The sequence below is a fragment of the Arachis ipaensis genome, chromosome B3 (genome assembly GCF_059453495.1).
Source record: "Arachis ipaensis isolate K30076 ecotype BB chromosome B3, ASM5945349v1, whole genome shotgun sequence".
Taxonomy (NCBI): Eukaryota; Viridiplantae; Streptophyta; class Magnoliopsida; order Fabales; family Fabaceae; genus Arachis; species Arachis ipaensis.
Genome location: NC_142438.1, coordinates 35,730,138 through 35,754,254, shown reverse-complemented (window position 1 = coordinate 35,754,254; position 24,117 = coordinate 35,730,138).

Here is a 24,117-nt window from a genome sequence, read left to right as displayed (position 1 = left end):
TCCCATTTTTACGATTTTTTTCCCGATTTTTTTTACGTCGTGCTGACCCTCGTTCTTAAAATGACCCTATCCCGAGGAGGACACCTGAAGGCGAGCCGTAATGGCCTCATCTCCGGCAGGCTCCTCCGATTTTTTTTTTCTGTTTTTTTCCCCGTTTTTTTAATTTTTTTTTACGTCGTGTTGACCCTTGTTGTTTAAATGACCCTATCCCAAGGAGGACACCTGAAGGCGAGCCGTAATGGCCTCATCTCCGGCAGGCTCCTTCGATTTTTTTTTACGTCGTGCTGACCCTCGTTCTTTAAATGACCCTATCCCGAGGAGGACACCTGAAGGCGAGCCGTAATGGCCTCATCTCCGGCAGGCTCCTCCGATCTTTTTTTCTCCGGCAGGCTCCTCCGATTTTTTTTTCATTTTTTTTCCACGTTTTTTTTGTTTTACGTCGTGCTGACCCTCGTTCTTTAAATGACCCTATCTCGAGGAGGACACCTGAAGGCGAGCCGTAATGGCCTCATCTCCGGCAGGCTCCTCCGATGTTGTTTCCTTCGTTTTTTTCCCCGTTTTTTTTTTTACGTCATGCTGACCCTCGTTCTTTAAATGACCCTATCCCGAGGAGGACACCTGAAGGTGAGCGGTAATGGCCTCATCTCCGGCAGGCTCCTCCGATTTTGTTTTTTCGTTTTTTTCCCGATTTTTTTTTACGTCGTGCTGACCCTCGTTCTTTAAATGACCCTATCCCGAGGAGGACACCTGAAGGCGAGCCGTAATGGCCTCATCTCCGGCAGGCTCCTCCGATTTTGTTTTTTCGTTTTTTTCCCAATTTTTTTTACGTCGTGTTGACCCTCGTTCTTTAAATGACCCTATCTCGAGGAAGACACCTGAAGGCGAGCCGTAATGGCCTCATCTCCGGCAGGCTCCTCCCATTTTTTTCGATTTTTTTCTCGATTTTTTTTACGTCGTGCTGACCCTCGTTCTTTAAATAACCCTATCTCGAGGAGGAAACCTGAAGGCGAGCCGAAATGGCCTCATCTCCGGTAGGCTCCTCCGATTTTTTTTTCCCATTTTTTTATTTTTTTTACATCGTGCTGACCCTCGTTCTTTAAATGACCCTATCCCGAGGAGGACACCTGAAAGCGAGCCGTAATGGCCTCATCTCCGGCAGGCTCCGTCGATTTTTTTTTACGTCGTGCTGACCCTCGTTCTTTAAATGACCCTATCCCGAGGAGGACACCTGAAGGCTAGCCGTAATGTCCTCATCTCCGGCAGGCTCCTCCGATTTTTTTTTTTTTCGTTTTTTTCCCGTTGTTTTTTTTCTTTTATTGTTTACGTCGTGCTGACCCTTGTTCTTTAAATGACCCTAGTCCGAGGAGGACACCTGAAGGCGAGCCGTAATGGCCTCATCTCCGGCAGGCTCCTTCGATTTTTTATTTTTTTTATTTTTTTTTACGTCGTGCTGACCCTCGTTCTTTAAATGACCCTATCCCGAGGAGGACACCTGAAGGCGAGCCATAATGGCCTCATCTCCGGCAGGCTCCTCCGATTTTATTTTTTCATTTTTTTCCCAATTTTTTTTACGTCGTGCTGACCCTCATTCTTTAAATGACCCTATCTCGAGGAGGACACCTGAAGGCGAGCCGTAATGGCCTCATCTCTAGCAGGCTCCTCCTGTTTTTACGATTTTTTTCCCGATTTTTTTTTACGTCGTGCTGACCCTCGTTCTTAAAATGACCCTATCCCGAGGAGGACACCTGAAGGCGAGCCGTAATGGCCTCATCTCCGGCAGGCTCCTCCAATTTTTTTTTCCGTTTTTTTCCCCATTTTTTTAATTTTTTTTACGTCGTGTTGACCCTCGTTGTTTAAATGACCCTATCCCGAGGAGGACACCTGAAGGCGAGCCATAATGGCCTCATCTCCGGCAGGCTCCTTCGATTTTTTTTTTACGTCGTGCTGACCCTCGTTCTTTAAATGACCCTATCCCGAGGAGGACACCTGAAGGCGAGCCGTAATGGCCTCATCTCCGGCAGGCTCCTCCGATCTTTTTTTCTCCGGCAGGCTCCTCCGATTTTTTTTTCATTTTTTTTCCACGTTTTTTTTGTTTTACGTCGTGCTGACCCTCGTTCTTTAAATGACCTTATTTCGAGGAGGACACCTGAAGGCGAGCCGTAATGGCCTCATCTCCGGCAGGCTCCTCCGATGTTGTTTCCTTCATTTTTTTCCCCGTTTTTTTTTACGTCGTGCTGACCCTCGTTCTTTAAATGACCCTATCCCGAGGAGGACACCTGAAGGCGAGCCGTTAGGGTCTCATCTCCGGCAGGCTCCTCCGATTTTGTTTTTTCGTTTTTTTCCCGATTTTTTTTATGTCGTGCTGACCCTCGTTCTTTAAATGACCCTATCCCGAGGAGGACACCTGAAGGCGAGCCGTAATGGCCTCATCTCCGGCAGGCTCCTCCGATTTTGTTTTTTTCGTTTTTTTTCCACGTATTTTTTTTTACGTCGTGCTGACCCTAGTTATTTAAATGACCCTACCCCGAGGAGGACACCTGAAGGCGAGCCGTAATGGCTTCATCTCCGGCAGGCTCCTCCGATTTTGTTTTTTCGTTTTTTTCCCATTTTTTTTTACGTCGTGCTCACCCTCATTCTTTAAATGACCCTATCTCGAGGAGGACACCTGAAGGCGAGTCGTAATGGCCTCATCTCCGACAGGCTCCTCCCATTTTTTTCGACTTTTTTTCCGATGTTTTTTTACGTCGTGCTGACCCTCGTTCTTTAAATGACCCTATCCCGAGGAGGACACATGAAGGCGAGCCGTAATGGCCTCATCTCCTGCAGGCTCCTCCGATTTTGTTTTTTCATTTTTTTCCCATTTTTTTTTACGTCGTGCTCACCCTCGTTCTTTTTAATGACCCTATCTCGAGGAGGACACCTGAAGGCGAGTCGTAATGGCCTCATCTCCGACAGGCTCCTCCCATTTTTTTCGACTTTTTTTCCGATGTTTTTTTACGTCGTGCTGACCCTCGTTCTTTAAATGACCCTATCCCGAGGAGGACACCTGAAGGCGAGCCGTAATGGCCACATCTCCGGCAGGCTCCTCCGATTTTGTTTTTTTTTTCATTTTTTCCCCGTTTTTTTAACGTCATGCTGACCCTCATTCTTTAAATGACCCTATCCCAAGGAGGACACCTGAAGTCGAGCTGTAATGGACTCATCTCCGGCAGGCTCCTCCGATTTTTTATTCGTTTTTTTCCTTGTTTTTTCTTTTTTTTTCTTTCTTATATATATATTTTTTTACGTCATGCTGACCCTCGTTCTTTAAATGACCCTATCCCGAGGAGAACTCCTGAAGGCGAGCCGTAACGGCCTCATGTCCGGCATGCTCTTCCGATTTTTTTTTCGTTTTTTTTCCCTGTTTTTTTTATCGACAAACCTCCCCCATGATAGAGCGAATGAAACAAATGTTGGGTGTAAAAGAGGAAGTGGAGGAGCAAGAAAGTGAAAAAGTTATTCCAAACTCAAGTGAGGCAAAGAAGTACATGAAGGAAGAATTTACAGAACCACCATTGCAAGAGACTCTTGATGAAGACAAAACTCCAACAATCACACAACCACCAAAACATGGATTCAAAGAAGTGAAGGCAATTAACAAAAGCACCAAGAAGAGGATTGTGACCAAACTACCAAGGACAACATTCAAGAGGAGGTCAACCACAAGCAATCCAACCCCTGGACCAATAGCAAGCAAGCTCAATCAAGCCATGTACAAAAGAAAGCTTGCTGAGGAGAGACCAAGACAGGGGGTAATAGCTGAATCTTCTCCTCCTTTGAAGTCATTTCTCTTAACAAATTGGAAGAAGAGGAAGAAAGTAAAGAACAGGTAGACAGTAGGTACATTTCTTTTCCTTGCTTTGTTTAAATTTCATTAAATTGGCATATGGTTACATTCTAAGTTTGGTGTTGCCCTGCAACAAACTGTTTTCCATCTTCATGGATGATTGCATCAATTTTACATGAAAGTGACACACCAAGATTCTAAGTTTGGTGTGCCACCTATTTTTCTATGCAAATCAATCCAGCAACATCACTTGTCTGCATAATCATATTGCCTTTTACAGTGTTATTTTTCTTCTTAGTTGGATAATTTTTGTTTTCTCTTTGTTTCATTTATTTACTTGTTTTTAATGCTTTCCTTCATTAACTGTTTTTGTTAATACATCACCAAGACATCCTTATTCATAACAGACTCTTCATTTGGTGATTGTATTTAACATATAACAGTTTTTTTTGTTTAGTTTTAGTTCAAATAAATTGACATATGGTTGCATTCTAAGTTTGGTGTTGCTATGCAACAAAATTTAGTTCCAATTCTTACAAGATACTTGCATTAATTCCAAGTGAAAGTGTCACACTAAGTTTGGTGTGCCACTTATTTTCTATGCAAAGTATTATGCTCACCTTCTTAAGTATGCAATCACAATGTCTCTGTCTCTTGTGCCTTGATTATTATCTTTAATTTTGCTTGCTTGAAACACATGTACTACTAACATTTCTTGTGTAAGACATTCATGATCCATCTTAGCCCCATAGCCACGGTTCTAATAGTTGCTTGAGGATGAGCAAGCATTCTGAGTTTGGTATGGAAGGAGGAGAATGGGAGGAAAATGACAACAATAGAGAAGATGAACTACAAGGTTGTAAAGTTCTTTTTCCTCTCATTTGTTTCAAGCACTATAAACTGCATGATTGTCTTTACCTTCTCTGTATGCATGTGTGTATGAAAAGGCATAGTTGATTTTTAATTTGCAACATGGTGCTGTGTCATTATGAATACCAACTTGAGTTTTGTGAATTCAAAAGCAACAAAGTATCATGATCATAAACAAACAAGGCATTAAAGAAGATTTTAGCATGTGCATAAAAGTATTGGTAAGCTAGTATGTTTGATTGTTGCTTAATTGCATTAGATTCTATTTAATTGAAGTTTTCATCTAGGACATTTTGTGAAATCTTTTGAAAATCATGAAAACCTTGAAGAAGCAAATGCAAAAATAAAGCAAGAGAAGAAAAAGGGAAAGAGTGAGAAAGCTGAAGGCTCTGAGTACCAATGGCAATTTATTTGCTAAGTACTTGTGGTATTTATGTATCAAGCCAAATGCTTGAAAACAAAACACTTAGAAGTCAAGGCTAGGCTCAAAGTGCAAAAGCACTCCCTCAAAGCTCAAGGCTCTGAGCATCAATGATTAGAGAGTCAAGAAAAGAAAAGAAAAATGAGCTTAATGAAGTCCTCTAATCAAATGCTTGTGGTGCTTATGTATCAAGTGGTAATACTTGAAAACAAAGCATTTAGAAGTCGTAGCTTTGTTATCAACTCATGGGGAAAAGCACCCAAAAGGAGAAGCTAAATAAAAAAATTCAAAAGCTAGTTTCAAGGAAGAAATATAAAAGAAAGATTTCATAAATTGAGCTAGATGGAAGCATCAATCATTTACATTTCTTTTGTGATTATAGCATGCTTAGAAAACTAGCTTACCATGAACATTGAGTTGCTATTCTTCTTGCCTTGGATTGTCAATCTTTATTGCATGATTCTTTTCTTGCTTGGGGACAAGCAAGGTTTAAGTTTGGTGTTGTGATGACATGTCATCATGTCATGTTTTTCTATGCCTTTTTCCTTTGTTTTCAATAGGTTTTATGCACTTTCTTGAGCCATAAGCAAGCCAAGTGGGTAGATTTTCATGCTTCCTTTGATTTAATCAACCATGTATGAATTCATGCTATTTCATGAGGTTTTATGCTAAAATTGTCACATATTATGAAAGAATGAATATCTCATGATTTTGAGCATAGCTTTGATGTGTTTGGTTGATTAATGATAGGTGAAGAAGGCTTGGAGAAAGGGTGAAGCAAGAAGGAATGGCTAGGAGTAAAGAGAGGACAATGGAATAAGTTGAACCAGGAAGCAAAATCTTTTGGGTGAAAAGTTAGCCTCAAAGTTAGACCCCTAACTTGGAGGCTAACGTTGGCACATGAAATTCACCCCTGGGCACCAAAAGTTTGCGCCAACGTTAGCCCCCTAACTTTGAGGCTAACGTTGGCATGAAGAGAACCTCCCTGAGCACCAAAAGTTTGCGCCAACGTTAGCCCCCTAACTTGGTGGCTAACGTTGGCACATGAAATTCACAAGGGGAGGAGCAAAAGTTTGCGCCAACGTTAGCCCCCTAACTTTGAGGCTAACGTTGGCGCCACACACCACAACAGCTTGAAGGGGTATACTTCCAACAAGAATAACTTGAGCTACAGAGCTCCAAATGAGGTGATTCAAGAAGCATTGGAAAATAGGAATCAAGAGCTTTCCAAGCATATATGGCACTGCATGGTGGACACTAAAATTGAGGGAGAAAACTGCCCCGCAATGTGCATAAATGAACATGGTGGCAACATGCAGTGAGGCCACTTGACCTCTGCACCTTCGATGGAGTATAACTCGAGCTGTAGAGCTCCAATTGATGTGCTCCCAACGGCATTGGAAATTAGACATCCAGGGCTTTCCAACAATGTATAATAGTATGGGATGGACAATACGTTTGAGCCTCCAGAACTGGCGTTTTCGCCAACGTTTGAGGCAAACATTACCTCAAACGCTGCACACCAAAGCCAGCGACCATGCCCTCTTCAAATGATCATAACTTGAGTTGTAGATGTCCAATTGAAGTGATTCCAAGTGGGTTAGAAAGCTGACATTCAGAGCTTTCCAACCATATATGATAGTCTATATTGGGCATAAAATTGGCAACATGACAAGAGGACAAAGTTGGCGCCATAAATGTGCATAAGGGAGGCCAACGTTAGGGTCAAAGTTAGACCCCTAACGTTGGCACCAACGTTCATACCAGCAAGTTTTGTGGGCTGCTATGAAAAGTTGGAGCCAAAGTTAGACCCCTAACTTTAGCTCCAACTTTTGGTCCAACTTTTGCAAACTCAACCCGGTTCAATTCGGTTCCTCTTCAAATTCCAAGAGCAATCAACCAAGGCCTTTATCAACCCAATTCCATCATGAGCAAGGGCCCAAATGATCATCACTCAAAGGCACAAGAAATAGATAAAATAGGAATTTCATTTGATTGTAATTTGTTTTTAATTTCATTTTCATTTCCATTTTGTAAAGCCTATATAAGGCATCATTTTCATATTTGTGAGGAGGCTGGCTCCACTAGGGAGCACTAGAATTTGAGAGCTCTCTCTTTAATTTTCTTTGTTTTGAATCTTGGGTGGAGAATTGAAAGTGTTCTGTTTCATTCTCCCTCTGAGATTTCTCTTTGTTTTTCTTGCTGCTTTTAATTCACTGCACTTCAAAATTTCAATTTTGTTTTGATTCCCAGCATTCAATTTCCTTTATTCTTCCTGCAATTTAAATTTCCAGTTGCGTGATCTATTGCTCTTTTTAATTTCCAACACCCCAGCCCCTTTACTTTTCATGCAATTTACTTTTCTTGCAATTTAAGTTTCAGCTATTTTACTTTCTTGTTCTTTAACTTACTTGCAATTTTACTTTCTGCATCTTTAAGATTCATTGCAATTTACTTTCTGTTGGCTACATTTCACACAATTCACTGAATGTCAGCTTGACTAAACTAATCACCCACTAAAATTGCTTGATCCATCAATCCCTGTGGGATCGACCTCACTCCCGTGAGTTTTATTACTTGATGCGACCCGGTGCACTTGCCGGTTAGATTTGTGTGTTTTGGGAGAAATTTATTTTTCCACCAAAATACTCATCAGAGGACACCTGAAGGCGAGCCGTAATGGCCTCATCTCCGGCAGGCTCCTCCGATTTTGTTTTTTCGTTTTTTTCCCAATTTTTTTTACGTCGTGCTGACCCTCGTTCTTTAAATGACCCTATCTCGAGGAGGACACCTGAAGGCGAGCCGTAATGGCCTCATCTCCGGCAGGCTCCTCCCATTTTTTTCGATTTTTTTCCCGATTTTTTTTTACGTCGTGCTGACCCTCGTTCTTTAAATAACCCTATCCCGAGGAGGAAACCTGAAGGCGAGCCGAAATGGCCTCATCTCCGGCAGGCTCCTCCGATTTTTTTTTCCCGTTTTTTTTTTTTTTTTACATCGTGCTGACCCTCGTTCTTTAAATGACCCTATCCCGAGGAGGACACCTGAAAGCGAGCCGTAATGGCCTCATCTCCGGCAGGCTCCGTCGATTTTTTTTTTTACGTCGTGCTGACCCTCGTTCTTTAAATGACCCTATCCCGAGGAGGACTCCTGAAGGCGAGCCGTAATGTCCTCATCTCCGGCAGGCTGCTCCGATTTTTTTTTTTCGTTTTTTTGCCGTTGTTTTTTTTATTGTTTACGTCGTGCTGACCCTCGTTCTTTAAATGACCCTATCCCGAGGAGGACACCTGAAGGCGAGCCGTAATGGCCTCATCTCCGGCAGGCTCCTTCGATTTTTTATTTATTTTTTATTTTTTTTTACGTCGTGCTGACCCTCGTTCTTTAAATGACCCTATCCCGAGGAGGACACTTGAAGGCGAGCCGTAATGGCCTCATCTCTGTCAGGCTCCTCCGATTTTTTTTTCGTTTTTTTTCCCGTTTTTTTATTTATTTATTTATTTATTTTACGTCGTGCTGACCCTCGTTCTTTAAATGACCCTATCCCGAGGAGGACACCTGAAGGCGAGCCGTAACGGCCACATCTCCGGCAGGCTCCTTCGATTTTTTTTTACGTCGTGCTGACCCTCGTTCTTTAAATGACCCTATCCCGAGGAGGACACCTGAAGGCGAGCCGTAATGGCCTCATCTCCGGCAGGCTCCTCCGATTTTGTTTTTCATTTTTTTTCCACCTTTTTTTTACGTCGTGCTGACCCTCGTTCTCTAAATGACCTTATCCCGAGGAGGACACCTGAAGGCGAGCCGTAATGGCCTCATCTCCGGCAAGCTCCTCCGATTTTGTTTCTTTCGTTTTTTTCCTGGTTGTATTTTTTTTTACGTCGTGCTGACCCTCGTTCTTTAAATGACCCTATCCCGAGGAGGACACCTGAAGGCGAGCCGTAATGGCCTCATCTCCGGCAGGCTCCTCCGATTTTGTTTTTTCATTTTTTTCCCAATTTTTTTTACGTCGTCCTGACTCTCGTTCTTTGAATGACCCTATCTCGAGGAGGACACCTGAAGGCGAGCCGTAACGGCCTCATCTCCGGCAGGCTCCTTCGATTTTGTTTTTTTCGTTTTTTTTTCTTTTTCTTTTTTTTTACGTCGCGCTGACCCTCATTCTTTAAATGACCTTATCCCAAGGAGGACACCTGAAGGCGAGCCGTAATGGCCACATCTCCGGCAGGCTCCTCCGATTTTGTTTTTTCGTTTTTTTCCTGATTTTTTTTATGTAGTGCTGACCCTCGTTCTTTAAATGACCCTATCTCGAGGAGGACACCTGAAGGCGAGCCGTAATGGCCTCATCTCCGGCAGGCTCTTCCCATTTTTTTCGATTTTTTTCCCGATTTTTTTTACGTCGTGCTGACCCTCGTTCTTTAAATGACCCTATCCCGAGGAGGACACCTGAAGGCGAGCCGTAATGGCCTCATCTCCGGCAGCCTCCTTCGATTTTTTTTTTTTACGTCATGCTGACCCTCGTTCTTTAAATGACCCTATCCCGAGGAGGACACCTGAAGGCGAGCCATAATGGCCTCATCTCCGGTAGGCTCCTCCGATTTTTTTTTCCCGTTTTTTTTCCCGTTTTTTTTTTATTTTTTTTTACGTCGTGCTGACCCTCATTTTTTAAATGACCCTATCTCGAGGAAGACACCTGAAGGCGAGCCGTAATGGCCTCATCTCCGGTAGGCTCCTCCGATGTGGTTTCCTTCATTTTTTTCCCGGTTTTTTTTTACGTCGTGCTGACCCTCGTTCTTTAAATGACCCTATCCCGAGGAGGACACCTGAAGGCGAGCCATAATGGCCTCATCTCCGGCAGGCTCCTCCGATTTTGTTTTTTCGTTTTTTTTCCAATTTTTTTTACGTCGTGCTGACCCTCGTTCTTTAAATGACCCTATCTCGAGGAGGACACCTGAAGGCGAGCCGTAATGGCCTCATCTCCGGCAGGCTCCTCCCATTTTTTTCGATTTTTTTCCCGATTTTTTTTTTACTTCGTGCTGACCCTCGTTCTTTAAATAACCCTATCCCGAGGAGGAACCCTGAAGGCGAGCCGAAATGGCCTCATCTCCGGCAGGCTCCTCCGATTTTTTTTCCCGTTTTTTTTTTATTTTTTTTTTACATCGTGCTGACCCTCGTTCTTTAAATGACCCTATCCCGAGGAGGACACCTGAAAGCGAGCCGTAATGGCCTCATCTCCGGCAGGCTCCGTCGATTTTTTTTTTTACGTCGTGCTGACCCTCGTTCTTTAAATGACCCTATCCCGTGGAGGACACCTGAAGGAGAGCCGTAATGGCCTCATCTCCGGCAGGCTCCTCCGATCTTTTTTTCGTTTTTTTTCACGTTTTTTTTACGTCGTGCTGACCCTCGTTCTTTAAATGACCCTATCCCGAGGAGGACACCTGAAGGCGAGCCGTAATGGCCTCATCTCCGGCAGGCTCCTCCAATTTTTTTTTAGATTTTTTCCCCGGTTTTTTTTTTTTTGCGTCGTGCTGACCCTCGTTCTTTAAATGACCCTATCCCGAGGAGGACACCTGAAGGCGAGCCGTAATGTCCTCATCTCCGGCAGGCTCCTCCGATTTTGTTTTTTCGTTTTTTTCCCAATTTTTTTTTTACGTCGTGCTGACCCTCGGTCTTTAAATGACCCTATCCCGAGGAGGACACCTGAAGGCGAGCCGTAATGGCCTCATCTCCGGCAGGCTCCTCCGATTTTGTTTTTTCGTTTTTTTCCCAATTTTTTTTACGTCGTGCTGACCCTCGTTCTTTAAATGACCCTATCTCGAGGAGGACACCTGAAGGCGAGCCGTAATGGCCTCATCTCCGGCAGGCTCCTCCCATTTTTTTCGATTTTTTTCGCGATTTTTTTTTACGTCGTGCTGACCCTCGTTCTTTAAATAACCCTATCCCGAGGAGGAAACCTGAAGGCGAGCCGAAATGGCCTCATCTCCGGCAGGCTCCTCCGATTTTTTTTTCCCATTTTTTTTATTTTTTTTTTTACATCGTGCTGACCCTCGTTCTTTAAATGACCCTATCCCGAGGAGGACACCTGAAAGCGAGTCGTAATGGCCTCATCTCCGGCAGGCTCCGTCGATTTTTTTTTTTACGTCGTGCTGACCCTCGTTCTTTAAATGACCCTATCCCGAGGAGGACTCCTGAAGGCGAGCCGTAATGTCTTCATCTCCGGCAGGCTGCTCCGATTTTTTTTTTTCGTTTTTTTCCCGTTGTTTTTTTTTATTGTTTACGTCGTGCTGACCCTCGTTCTTTAAATGACCCTATCCCGAGGAGGACACCTGAAGGCGAGCCATAATGGCCTCATCTCCGGTAGGCTCCTCCGATTTTTTTTTCCCGTTTTTTTTCCCGTTTTTTTTTTATTTTTTTTTACGTCGTGCTGACCCTCATTTTTTAAATGACCCTATCTCGAGGAAGACACCTGAAGGCGAGCCGTAATGGCCTCATCTCCGGTAGGCTCCTCCGATGTGGTTTCCTTCATTTTTTTCCCGGTTTTTTTTTACGTCGTGCTGACCCTCGTTCTTTAAATGACCCTATCCCGAGGAGGACACCTGAAGGCGAGCCATAATGGCCTCATCTCCGGCAGGCTCCTCCGATTTTGTTTTTTCGTTTTTTTTCCAATTTTTTTTACGTCGTGCTGACCCTCGTTCTTTAAATGACCCTATCTCGAGGAGGACACCTGAAGGCGAGCCGTAATGGCCTCATCTCCGGCAGGCTCCTCCCATTTTTTTCGATTTTTTTCCCGATTTTTTTTTTACTTCGTGCTGACCCTCGTTCTTTAAATAACCCTATCCCGAGGAGGAACCCTGAAGGCGAGCCGAAATGGCCTCATCTCCGGCAGGCTCCTCCGATTTTTTTTCCCGTTTTTTTTTTATTTTTTTTTTACATCGTGCTGACCCTCGTTCTTTAAATGACCCTATCCCGAGGAGGACACCTGAAAGCGAGCCGTAATGGCCTCATCTCCGGCAGGCTCCGTCGATTTTTTTTTTTACGTCGTGCTGACCCTCGTTCTTTAAATGACCCTATCCCGTGGAGGACACCTGAAGGAGAGCCGTAATGGCCTCATCTCCGGCAGGCTCCTCCGATCTTTTTTTCGTTTTTTTTCACGTTTTTTTTACGTCGTGCTGACCCTCGTTCTTTAAATGACCCTATCCCGAGGAGGACACCTGAAGGCGAGCCGTAATGGCCTCATCTCCGGCAGGCTCCTCCAATTTTTTTTTAGATTTTTTCCCCGGTTTTTTTTTTTTTGCGTCGTGCTGACCCTCGTTCTTTAAATGACCCTATCCCGAGGAGGACACCTGAAGGCGAGCCGTAATGTCCTCATCTCCGGCAGGCTCCTCCGATTTTGTTTTTTCGTTTTTTTCCCAATTTTTTTTTTACGTCGTGCTGACCCTCGGTCTTTAAATGACCCTATCCCGAGGAGGACACCTGAAGGCGAGCCGTAATGGCCTCATCTCCGGCAGGCTCCTCCGATTTTGTTTTTTCGTTTTTTTCCCAATTTTTTTTACGTCGTGCTGACCCTCGTTCTTTAAATGACCCTATCTCGAGGAGGACACCTGAAGGCGAGCCGTAATGGCCTCATCTCCGGCAGGCTCCTCCCATTTTTTTCGATTTTTTTCGCGATTTTTTTTTACGTCGTGCTGACCCTCGTTCTTTAAATAACCCTATCCCGAGGAGGAAACCTGAAGGCGAGCCGAAATGGCCTCATCTCCGGCAGGCTCCTCCGATTTTTTTTTCCCATTTTTTTTATTTTTTTTTTTACATCGTGCTGACCCTCGTTCTTTAAATGACCCTATCCCGAGGAGGACACCTGAAAGCGAGTCGTAATGGCCTCATCTCCGGCAGGCTCCGTCGATTTTTTTTTTTATGTCGTGCTGACCCTCGTTCTTTAAATGACCCTATCCCGAGGAGGACTCCTGAAGGCGAGCCGTAATGTCTTCATCTCCGGCAGGCTGCTCCGATTTTTTTTTTTCGTTTTTTTCCCGTTGTTTTTTTTTATTGTTTACGTCGTGCTGACCCTCGTTCTTTAAATGACCCTATCCCGAGGAGGACACCTGAAGGCGAGCCGTAATGGCCTCATCTCCGGCAGGCTCCTTCGATTTTTTATTTTTTTTTATTTTTTTTACGTCGTGCTGACCCTCGTTCTTTAAATGACCCTATCTCGAGGAGGACACTTGAAGGCGAGCCGTAATGGCCTCATCTCTGTCAGGCTCCTCCGATTTTTTTTCGTTTTTTTTCCCGTTTATTTATTTATTTATTTATTTATTTTACGTCGTGCTAACCCTCGTTCTTTAAATGACCCTATCCCGAGGAGGACACCTGAAGGCGAGCCGTAACGGCCACATCTCCGGCAGGCTCCTTCGATTTTTTTTTACGTCGTGCTGACCCTCGTTCTTTAAATGACCCTATCCCGAGGAAGACACCTGAAGGTAAGCCGTAATGGCCTCATCTCCGGCAGGCTCCTCCGATTTTGTTTCTTTCGTTTTTTTCTTGGTTGTATTTTTTTTTTACGTCATGCTGACCCTCGTTCTTTAAATGACCATATCCCGAGGAGGACACCTGAAGGCGAGCCGTAATGGCCTCATCTCCGGCAGGCTCCTCCGTTTTTGTTTTTTCATTTTTTTCCCAATTTTTTTTACGTCATGCTGACCCTCGTTCTTTAAATGACCCTATCTCGAGGAGGACATCTGAAGGCGAGACGTAACGGCCTCATCTCCGGCAGGCTCCTTCGATATTGTTTTTTCGTTTTTTTTCCTTTTTCTTTTTTTTTTTACATCGCGCTGACCCTCATTCTTTAAATGACGTTATCCCAAGGAGGACACCTGAAGGCGAGCCGTAATGGCCACATCTCCGGCAGGCTCCTCCGATTTTGTTTTTTCGTTTTTTTCCTGATTTTTTTTATGTAGTGCTGACCCTCGTTCTTTAAATGACCCTATCTCGAGGAGGACACCTGAAGGCGAGCCGTAATGGCCTCATCTCCGGCAGGCTCTTCCCATTTTTTTCGATTTTTTCCCGATTTTTTTTACGTTGTGCTGACCCTCGTTCTTTAAATGACCCTATCCCGAGGAGGACACCTGAAGGCGAGCCGTAATGGCCTCATCTCCGGCAGGCTTCTTCGATTTTTTTTACGTCGTGCTGACCCTCGTTCTTTAAATGACCCTATCCCGAGGAGGACACCTGAAGGCGAGCCATAATGGCCTCATCTCCGGTAGGCTCCTCCGATTTTTTTTTTCCGTTTTTTTTCCGTTTTTTTTTTATTTTTTTTTTACGTCGTGGTGACCCTCGTTCTTTAAATGACCCTATCTCGAGGAAGACACCTGAAGGCGAGCCGTAATGGCCTCATCTCCGGCAGGCTCATCCGATGTGGTTTCCTTCATTTTTTTCCCGGTTTTTTTTTTACGTCGTGCTGACCCTCGTTCTTTAAATGACCCTATCCCGAGGAGGACACCTGAAGGCGAGCCATAATGGCCTCATCTCCGGCTGGCTCCTCCGATTTTTTTTTTTCGTTTTTTTCCCAATTTTTTTTAAGTTGTGCTGACCCTCGTTCTTTAAATGACCCTATCTCGAGGAGGACACCTGAAGGCGAGCCGTAATGGCCTCATCTCCGGCAGGCTCCTCCGATTTTTTTTTCCCGTTTTTTTTATTTTTTTTTTACATCGTGCTGACCCTCGTTCTTTAAATGACCCTATCCCGAGGAGGACACCTGAAAGCGAGCCGTAATGGCCTCCTCTCCGGCAGGCTCCGTCGATTTTTTTTTTTTACGTCGTGCTGACCCTCGTTCTTTAAATGACCCTATCCCGAGGAGGACACCTGAAGGCGAGCCGTAATGTCCTCATCTCCGGCAGGCTCCTCCGATTTTTTTTTTCGTTTTTTTCCCGTTGTTTTTTTTTATTGTTTACGTCGTGCTGACCCTCGTTCTTTAAATGACCCTATCCCGAGGAGGACACCTGAAGGCGAGCCGTAATGGCCTCATCTCCGGCAGGCTCCTTCGATTTTTTGTTTTTTTTCTTTTTTTTTACGTCGTGCTGACCCTCGTTCTTTAAATGACCCTATCCCGAGGAGGACACTTGAAGGCGAGCCGTAATGACCTCATCTCTGTCAGGCTCCTCCGATTTTTTTTTTCGTTTTTTTCCCATTTTTTTTTATTTATTTTTTTTTTACGTCGTGCTGACCCTAGTTCTTTAAATGACCCTATCCCGAGGAGGACACCTGAAGGCGAGCCGTAACGGCCACATCTCCGGCAGGCTCCTTCGAATTTTTTTTACGTCTTGCTGACCCTCGTTCTTTAAATGACCCTATCCCGAGGAGGACACCTGAAGGCGAGCCGTAATGGCCTCATCTCCGGCAGGCTCCTTCGATTTTTTATTTTTTTTTATTTTTTTTACGTCGTGCTGACCCTCGTTCTTTAAATGACCCTATCCCGAGGAGGACACTTGAAGGCGAGCCGTAATGGCCTCATCTCTGTCAGGCTCCTCCGATTTTTTTTTTCGTTTTTTTCCCGTTTTTTTATTTATTTATTTATTTTTTTACGTCGTGCTGACCCTCGTTCTTTAAATGACCCTATCCCGAGGAGGACACCTGAAGGCGAGCCGTAACGGCCACATCTCCGGCAGGCTCCTTCGATTTTTTTTTACGTCTTGCTGACCCTCGTTCTTTAAATGACCCTATCCCGTGGAGGACACCTGAAGGCGAGCCGTAATGTCCTCATCTCCGGCAGGCTCCTCCGATTTTGTTTTTTCCTTTTTTTCCCAATTTTTTTTTACGTCGTGCTGACCCTCGGTCTTTAAATGACCCTATCCCGAGGAGGACACCTGAAGGCGAGCCGTAATGGCCTCATCTCCGGCAGGCTCCTCCGATTTTGTTTTTTCGTTTTTTTCCCAATTTTTTTTACGTCGTGCTGACCCTCGTTCTTTAAATAACCATATCTCGAGGAGGACACCTGAAGGCGAGCCGTAATGGCCTCATCTCCGGCAGGCTCCTCCCATTTTTTTCGATTTTTTTCCCGATTTTTTTTTACGTCGTGCTGACCCTCGTTCTTTAAATAACCCTATCCCGAGGAGGAAACCTGAAGGCGAGCCGAAATGGCCTCATCTCCGGCAGGCTCCTCCGATTTTTTTTCCCGTTTTTTTTATTTTTTTTTTACATCGTGCTGACCCTCGTTCTTTAAATGACCCTATCCCGAGGAGGACACCTGAAAGCGAGCCGTAATGGCCTCATCTCCGGCAGGCTCCGTCGATTTTTTTTTTACGTCGTGCTGACCCTCGTTCTTTAAATGACCCTATCCCGAGGAGGACTACTGAAGGCGAGCCCTAATGTCCTCATCTCCGGCAGGCTGCTCCGATTTTTTTTTTCGTTTTTTTCCCGTTGTTTTTTTTATTGTTTACGTCGTGCTGACCCTCGTTCTTTAAATGACCCTATCCCGAGGAGGACACCTGAAGGCGAGCCGTAATGGCCTCATCTTCGGCAGGCTCCTTCGATTTTTTATTTTTTTTTATTTTTTTTACGTCGTGCTGACCCTCGTTCTTTAAATGACCCTATCTCGAGGAGGACACTTGAAGTCGAGCCGTAATGGCCTCATCTCTGTCAGGCTCCTCCGATTTTTTTTCGTTTTTTTTCCCGTTTATTTATTTATTTATTTATTTATTTATTTTACGTCGTGCTGATCCTCGTTCTTTAAATGACCCTATCCCGAGGAGGACACCTGAAGGCGAGCCGTAACGGCCACATCTCCGGCAGGCTCCTTCGATTTTTTTTTACGTCGTGCTGACCCTCGTTCATTAAATGACCCTATCCCGAGGAAGACACCTGAAGGTGAGACGTAATGGCCTCATCTCCGGCAGGCTCCTCCGATTTTGTTTCTTTCATTTTTTTCCTGGTTGTATTTTTTTTTTACGTCATGCTGACCCTCGTTCTTTAAATGACCATATCCCGAGGAGGACACCTGAAGGCGAGCCGTAATGGCCACATCTCCGGCAGGCTCCTCCGATTTTGTTTTTTCATTTTTTTCCCAATTTTTTTTACGTCATGCTGACCCTCGTTCTTTAAATGACCCTATCTCGAGGAGGACATCTGAAGGCGAGCCGTAACGGCCTCATCTCCGGCAGGCTCCTTCGATTTTGTTTTTTTCGTTTTTTTTCGTTTTTCTTTTTTTTTACATCGCGCTGACCCTCATTCTTTAAATGACGTTATCCCAAGGAGGACACATGAAGGCGAGCCGTAATGGCCACATCTCCGGCAGGCTCCTCCGATTTTGTTTTTTCGTTTTTTTCCTGATTTTTTTTATGTAGTGCTGACCCTCGTTCTTTAAATGACCCTATCTCGAGGAGGACACCTGAAGGCGAGCCGTAATGGCCTCATCTCCGGCAGGCTCTTCCCATTTTTTTCGATTTTTTCCCGATTTTTTTTACGTCGTGCTGACCCTCGTTCTTTAAATGACCCTATCCCGAGGAGGACACCTGAAGGTGAGCCGTAATGGCCTCATCTCCGGCAGGCTCCTTCGATTTTTTTTACGTCGTGCTGACCCTCGTTCTTTAAATGACCCTATCCCGAGGAGGACACCTGAAGGCGAGCCATAATGGCCTCATCTCCGGTAGGCTCCTCCGATTTTTTTTTTCTGTTTTTTTTCCCGTTTTTTTTTATTTTTTTTTTACGTCGTGGTGACCCTCGTTCTTTAAATGACCCTATCTCGAGGAAGACACCTGAAGGCGAGCCGTAATGGCCTCATCTCCGGCAGGCTCATCCGATGTGGTTTCCTTCATTTTTTTTCCGGTTTTTTTTTTTACGTCGTGCTGACCCTCGTTCTTTAAATGACCCTATCCCGAGGAGGACACCTGAAGGCGAGCCATAATGGCCTCATCTCCGGCAGGCTCCTCCGATTTTGTTTTTTCGTTTTTTTCCCAATTTTTTTTACGTTGTGCTGACCCTCGTTCTTTAAATGACCCTATCTCGAGGAGGACACCTGAAGGCGAGCCGTAATGGCCTCATCTCCGGCAGGCTCCTACCATTTTTTTCGATTTTTTTCCCGATTTTTTTTTTACTTCGTGCTGACCCTCGTTCTTTAAATAATCCTATCCCGAGGAGGAAACCTGAAGGCGAGCCGAAATGGCCTCATCTCCGGCAGGCTCCTCCGATTTTTTTCCCGTTTTTTTTATTTTTTTTTACATCGTGCTGACCCTCGTTCTTTAAATGACCCTATCCAGAGAAGGACACCTGAAGGCGAGCCGTAATGTCCTCATCTCCAGCAGGCTCCTCCGATTTTTTTTTCGTTTTTTTCCCGTTGTTTTTTTTTATTGTTTACGTCGTGCTGACCCTCGTTCTTTAAATGACCCTATCCCGAGGAGGACACCTGAAGGCGAGCCGTAATGGCCTCATCTCCGGCAGGCTCCTTCGATTTTTTATTTTTTTTATTTTTTTTACGTCATGCTGACCCTCGTTCTTTAAATGACCCTATCCCGAGGAGGACACTTGAAGGCGAGCCGTAATGGCCTCATCTCTGTCAGGCTCCTCCGATTTTTTTTTTCATTTTTTTCCCGTTTTTTTATTTATTTATTTTTTTTTTTACGTCGTGCTGACCCTCGTTCTTTAAATGACCCTATCCCGAGGAGGACACCTGAAGGCGAGCCGTAACGGCCACATCTCCGGCAGGCTCCTTCGATTTTTTTTTACGTCTTACTGACCCTCGTTCTTTAAATGACCCTATCCCGAGGAGGACACCTGAAGGCGAGCCGTAATGGCCTCATCTCCGGCAGGCTCCTTCGATTTTTTATTTTTTTTTATTTTTTTTTACGTCGTGCTGACCCTCGTTCTTTAAATGATCCTATCCCGAGGAGGACACTTGAAGGCGAGCCGTAATGGCCTCATCTCTGTCAGGCTCCTCCGATTTTTTTTTCGTTTTTTTCCCGTTTTTTTATTTATTTATTTATTTTTTTACGTCGTGCTGACCCTCGTTCTTTAAATGACCCTATCCCGAGGAGGACACCTGAAGGCGAGCCGTAACGGCCACATCTCCGGCAGGCTCCTTCGATTTTTTTTTACGTCTTGCTGACCCTCGTTCTTTAAATGACCCTATCCCAAGGAGGACACCTGAAGGCGAGCCGTAATGTCCTCATCTCTGGCAGGCTCCTCCGATTTTTTTTTTTCGTTTTTTTCCCGTTGTTTTTTTTTTTTTATTGTTTACGTCGTGGTGACCCTCGTTCTTTAAATGACCCTATCTCGAGGAGGACACCTGAAGGCGAGCCGTAACGGCCTCATCTCCGGCAGGCTCCTTCGATTTTATTTTTTTCGTTTTTTTCCTTTTTCTTTTTTTTTACGTCGTGCTGACCCTCATTCTTTAAATGACCTTATCCCAAGGAGGACACCTGAAGGCGAGCGGTAATGGCCACATCTCCGGCAGGCTCCTCCGATTTTGTTTTTTCGTTTTTTTCCTGATTTTTTTTATGTAGTGCTGACCCTCGTTCTTTAAATGACCCTATCTCGAGGAGGACACCTGAAGGCGAGCCGTAATGGCCTCATCTCCGGCAGGCTCCTCCAATTTTTTTCGATTTTTCCCGATTTTTTTACGTCGTGCTGACCCTCGTTCTTTAAATGACCCTATCCCGAGGAGGACACCTGAAGGCGAGCCGTAATGGACTCATCTCCGGCAGGCTCCTCCGATTTTGTTTTTTCATTTTTTTCCCGATTTTTTTTACGTCGTGCTGACCCTCGTTCTTTAAATGACCCTATCTCGAGGAGGACACCTGAAGGCGAGCCGTAACGGCCTCATCTCCGGCAGGCTCCTTCGATTTTGTTTTTTTCGTTTTTTTTTCCTTTTTCTTTTTTTTTACGTCGTGCTGACCCTCATTCTTTAAATGACCTTATCCCAAGGAGGACACCTGAAGGCGAGCCGTAATGGCCACATCTCCAGCAGGCTCCTCTGATTTTGTTTTTTCGTTTTTTTCCTGATTTTTTTTATGTAGTGCTGACCCTCGTTCTTTAAATGACCCTATCTCGAGGAGGACACCTGAAGGCGAGCCGTAATGGCCTCATCTCCGGCAGGCTCCTCCCATTTTTTTCGATTTTTTCCCAATTTTTTTTACGTCGTGCTGACCCTCGTTCTTTAAATGACCCTATCCCGAGGAGGACACCTGAAGGCGAGCCGTAATGGCCTCATCTCCGGCAGGCTCCTTCGATTTTTTTTTTTTACGTCGTGCTGACCTTTGTTCTTTAAATGACCCTATCCCGGAGGACACCTGAAGGCGAGCCATAATGGCCTCATCTCCGGTAGGCTCCTCCGATTTTTTTTTCCGTTTTTTTTCCCGTTTTTTTTTATTTTTTTTACGTCGTGCTGACCCTCGTTCTTTAAATGACCCTATCCCGAGGAGGACACCTGAAGGCGAGCCGTAATGGCCTTATCTCCGGCAGGCTCCTCCGATTTTTTTTTTTCATTTTTTTTCCACGTTTTTTTTTGTTTTACGTCGTGCTGACCCTCGTTCTTTAAATGACCCTATCTCGAGGAGGACACCTGAAGGCCAGCCGTAATGGCCTCATCTCCGGCAGGCTCCTCCGATGTGGTTTCCTTCGTTTTTTTCCCGGTTTTTTTTTTTTACGTCGTGCTGACCCTCGTTCTTTAAATGATCCTATCCCGAGGAGGACACCTGAAGGGGAGCCATAATGGCCTCATCTCCGGCAGGCTCCTCCGATTTTGTTTTTTCGTTTTTTCCCGATTTTTTTTATGTCGTGCTGACCCTCATTCTTTAAGTGACCCTATCTCGAGGAGGACACCTGAAGGCGAGCCGTAATGGCCTCATCTCCGGCAGGCTTCTCCCATTTTTTTCGATTTCTTCCCAGTTTTTTTTTTTACGTCGTGCTGACCCTCGTTCTTTATATGACCATATCCCGAGGAGGACACCTGAAGGCGAGCCGTAATGGCCTCATCTTCGGCAGGCTCCTCCGATTTTTTTTTTTTTTTTTTTTTTACGTCGTGCTGACCCTCGTTCTTTAAATGACCCTATCCCGAGGAGGACACCTGAAAGCGAGCCGTAATGGCCTCATCTCCAGCAGGCTCCTCCGATTTTGTTTTTTCGTTTTTTTCCCAATTTTTTTTACGTCGTGCTGACCGTCGTTCTTTAAATGACCCTATCTCGAGGAGGACACCTGAAGGCGAGCCGTAATGGCCTCATCTCCAGTAGGCTCCTAAGATTTTTTTTTTCGTTTTTTTTCTCGTTGTTTTTTTTTTATTGTTTACGTCGTGCTGACCCTCGTTGTTTAAATGACCCTATCCCGAGGAGGACACCTGAAGGCGAGCCGTAATGGCCTCATCTCCGGTAGGCTCCTTCGATTTTTTATTTTTAATTTTTTTTTTACGTCGTGCTGACTCTCGTTCTTTAAATGACCCTATCCTGAGGAGGACACTTGAAGGCGAGCCGTAATGGCCTCATCTCCGGCAGGCTCCTCCGATTTTTTTTTTCGTTTTTTTCCCGTTTATTTATTTATTTATTTATTTATTTTACGTCGTGCTGACCCTCATTCTTTAAATGACCCTATCCCGAGGAGGACACCTGAAGGCGAGCCGTAATTGACTCATCTCCGGCAGGCCCTTCGATTTTTTTTTACGTCGTGCTGACCCTCGTTTTTTAAATGACCCTATCCCGAGGAGGACACCTGAAGGCGAGCCGTAATGGCCTCATCTCCGGCAGGCTCCTCCGATTTTTTTTTTCATTTTTTTTCATGTTTTTTTTACGTCATGCTGACCCTCGTTCTATAAATGACCCTATCCCGAGGAGGACACCCGAAGGCGAGCCGTAATGGCCTCATCTCCGGCAGGCTCCTCCGATTTTGTTTCTTTCGTTTTTTTCCCGGTTGTATTTTTTTTTTACGTCGTGCTAACCCTCGTTCTTTAAATGACCCAATCCCGAGGAGGACACCTGAAGGTGAGCCGTAATGGCCCCATCTCCGGCAGGCTCCTCCGATTTTGTTTTTTCGTTTTTTTCCCGATTTTTTTTACGTCGTGCTGACCCTCGTTCTTTAAATGACGCTATCTCGAGGAGGACACCTGAAGGCGAGCCGTAATGGCCTCATCTCCGGCAGGCTCCTCCCATTTTTTTCGATTTTTTTCCCGGTTTTTTTTTACGTCGTGCTGACCCTCGTTCTTTAAATGACCCTATCCCGAGGAGGACACCTGAAGGCGAGCCGTAATGGCCTTATCTCCGGCAGGCTCCTCCGATTTAATTTTTCGTGTTTTTCACCGTTTTTTTTACGTCGTGCTGACCCTCGTTCTTTAAATGACCTTATCCCAAGGAGGACACCTGAAGGCGAGCCGTAACAGCCTCATCTCCGGCAGGCTCCTTCGATTTTGTTTTTTTTATTTTTTTCCTTTTTCTTTTTTTTTACGTCGTGCTGACCCTCGTTCTTTAAATGACCCTATCCCGAGGAGGACACTTGAAGGCGAGCCGTAATGGCCTCATCTCTGGCAGGCTCCTCCGATTTTTTTTTCATTTTTTTTCCCGTTTATTTATTTATTTATTTATTTATTTATTTATTTTACGTCGTGCTGACCCTCGTTCTTTAAATGACCCTATCCCGAGGAGGACACCTGAAGGCGAGCCGTAACGGCCACATCTCCGGCAGGCTCCTTCGATTTTTTTTTACGTCGTGCTGACGCTCGTTCTTTAAATGACCCTATCCCGAGGAGGACACCTGAAGGCGAGCCGTAATGGCCTCATCTCCGGCAGGCTCCTCCGATTTTGTTTTTTCATTTTTTTCCCGATTTTTTTTTACGTCGTGATGACCCTCGTTCTTTAAATGACCATATCTCGAGGAGGACACCTGAAGGCGAGCCGTAATGGCCTCAACTCCGGCAGGCTCCTCCCATTTTTTTTCGACTTTTTCCCGGTTTTTTTTACGTCGTGCTGACCCTCGTTCTTTAAATGACCCTATCCCGAGGAGGACACCTGAAGGCAAGCCGTAACGGCCTCATCTCCGGCATGCTCCTTCGATTTTGTTTTTTTCGTTTTTTTTCCTTTTTCTTTTTTTTTTTACGTCGTGCTGACCCTCGTTCTTTAAATGACCCTATCCCGAGGAGGACACCTGAAGGCGAGCCGTAATGGCCACATCTCCGGCAGGCTCCTCCGATTTTGTTTTTTCGTTTTTTTCCTGATTTTTTTTATGTAGTGCTGACCCTCGTTCTTTAAATGACCCTATCTCGAGGAGGACACCTGAAGGCGAGCCGTAATGGCCTCATCTCCGGCAGGCTCCTCCCATTTTTTTCGATTTTTTTCCCGATTTTTTTTACGTCGTGCTGACCCTCGTTCTTTAAATGACCCTATCCCGAGGAGGACACCTGAAAGCGAGCCGTAATGGCCTCATCTCCAGCAGGCTCCTCCGATTTTGTTTTTTCGTTTTTTTCCCAATTTTTTTTACGTCGTGCTGACCGTCGTTCTTTAAATGACCCTATCTCGAGGAGGGCACCTGAAGGCGAGCCGTAATGGCCTCATCTCCAGTAGGCTCCTAAGATTTTTTTTTTCGTATTTTTTCTCGTTGTTTTTTTTTTTATTGTTTACGTCGTGCTGACCCTCGTTGTTTAAATGACCCTATCCCGAGGAGGACACCTGAAGGCGAGCCGTAATGGCCTCATCTCCGGTAGGCTCCTTCGATTTTTTATTTTTAATTTTTTTTTTACGTCGTGCTGACTCTCGTTCTTTAAATGACCCTATCCCGAGGAGGACACCTGAAGGCGAGCCGTAATGGCCTTATCTCCGGCAGGCTCCTCCGATTTAATTTTTCGTGTTTTTCACCGTTTTTTTTACGTCGTGCTGACCCTCGTTCTTTAAATGACCTTATCCCAAGGAGGACACCTGAAGGCGAGCCGTAACAGCCTCATCTCCGGCAGGCTCCTTCGATTTTGTTTTTTTTATTTTTTTCCTTTTTCTTTTTTTTTACGTCGTGCTGACCCTCGTTCTTTAAATGACCCTATCCCGAGGAGGACACTTGA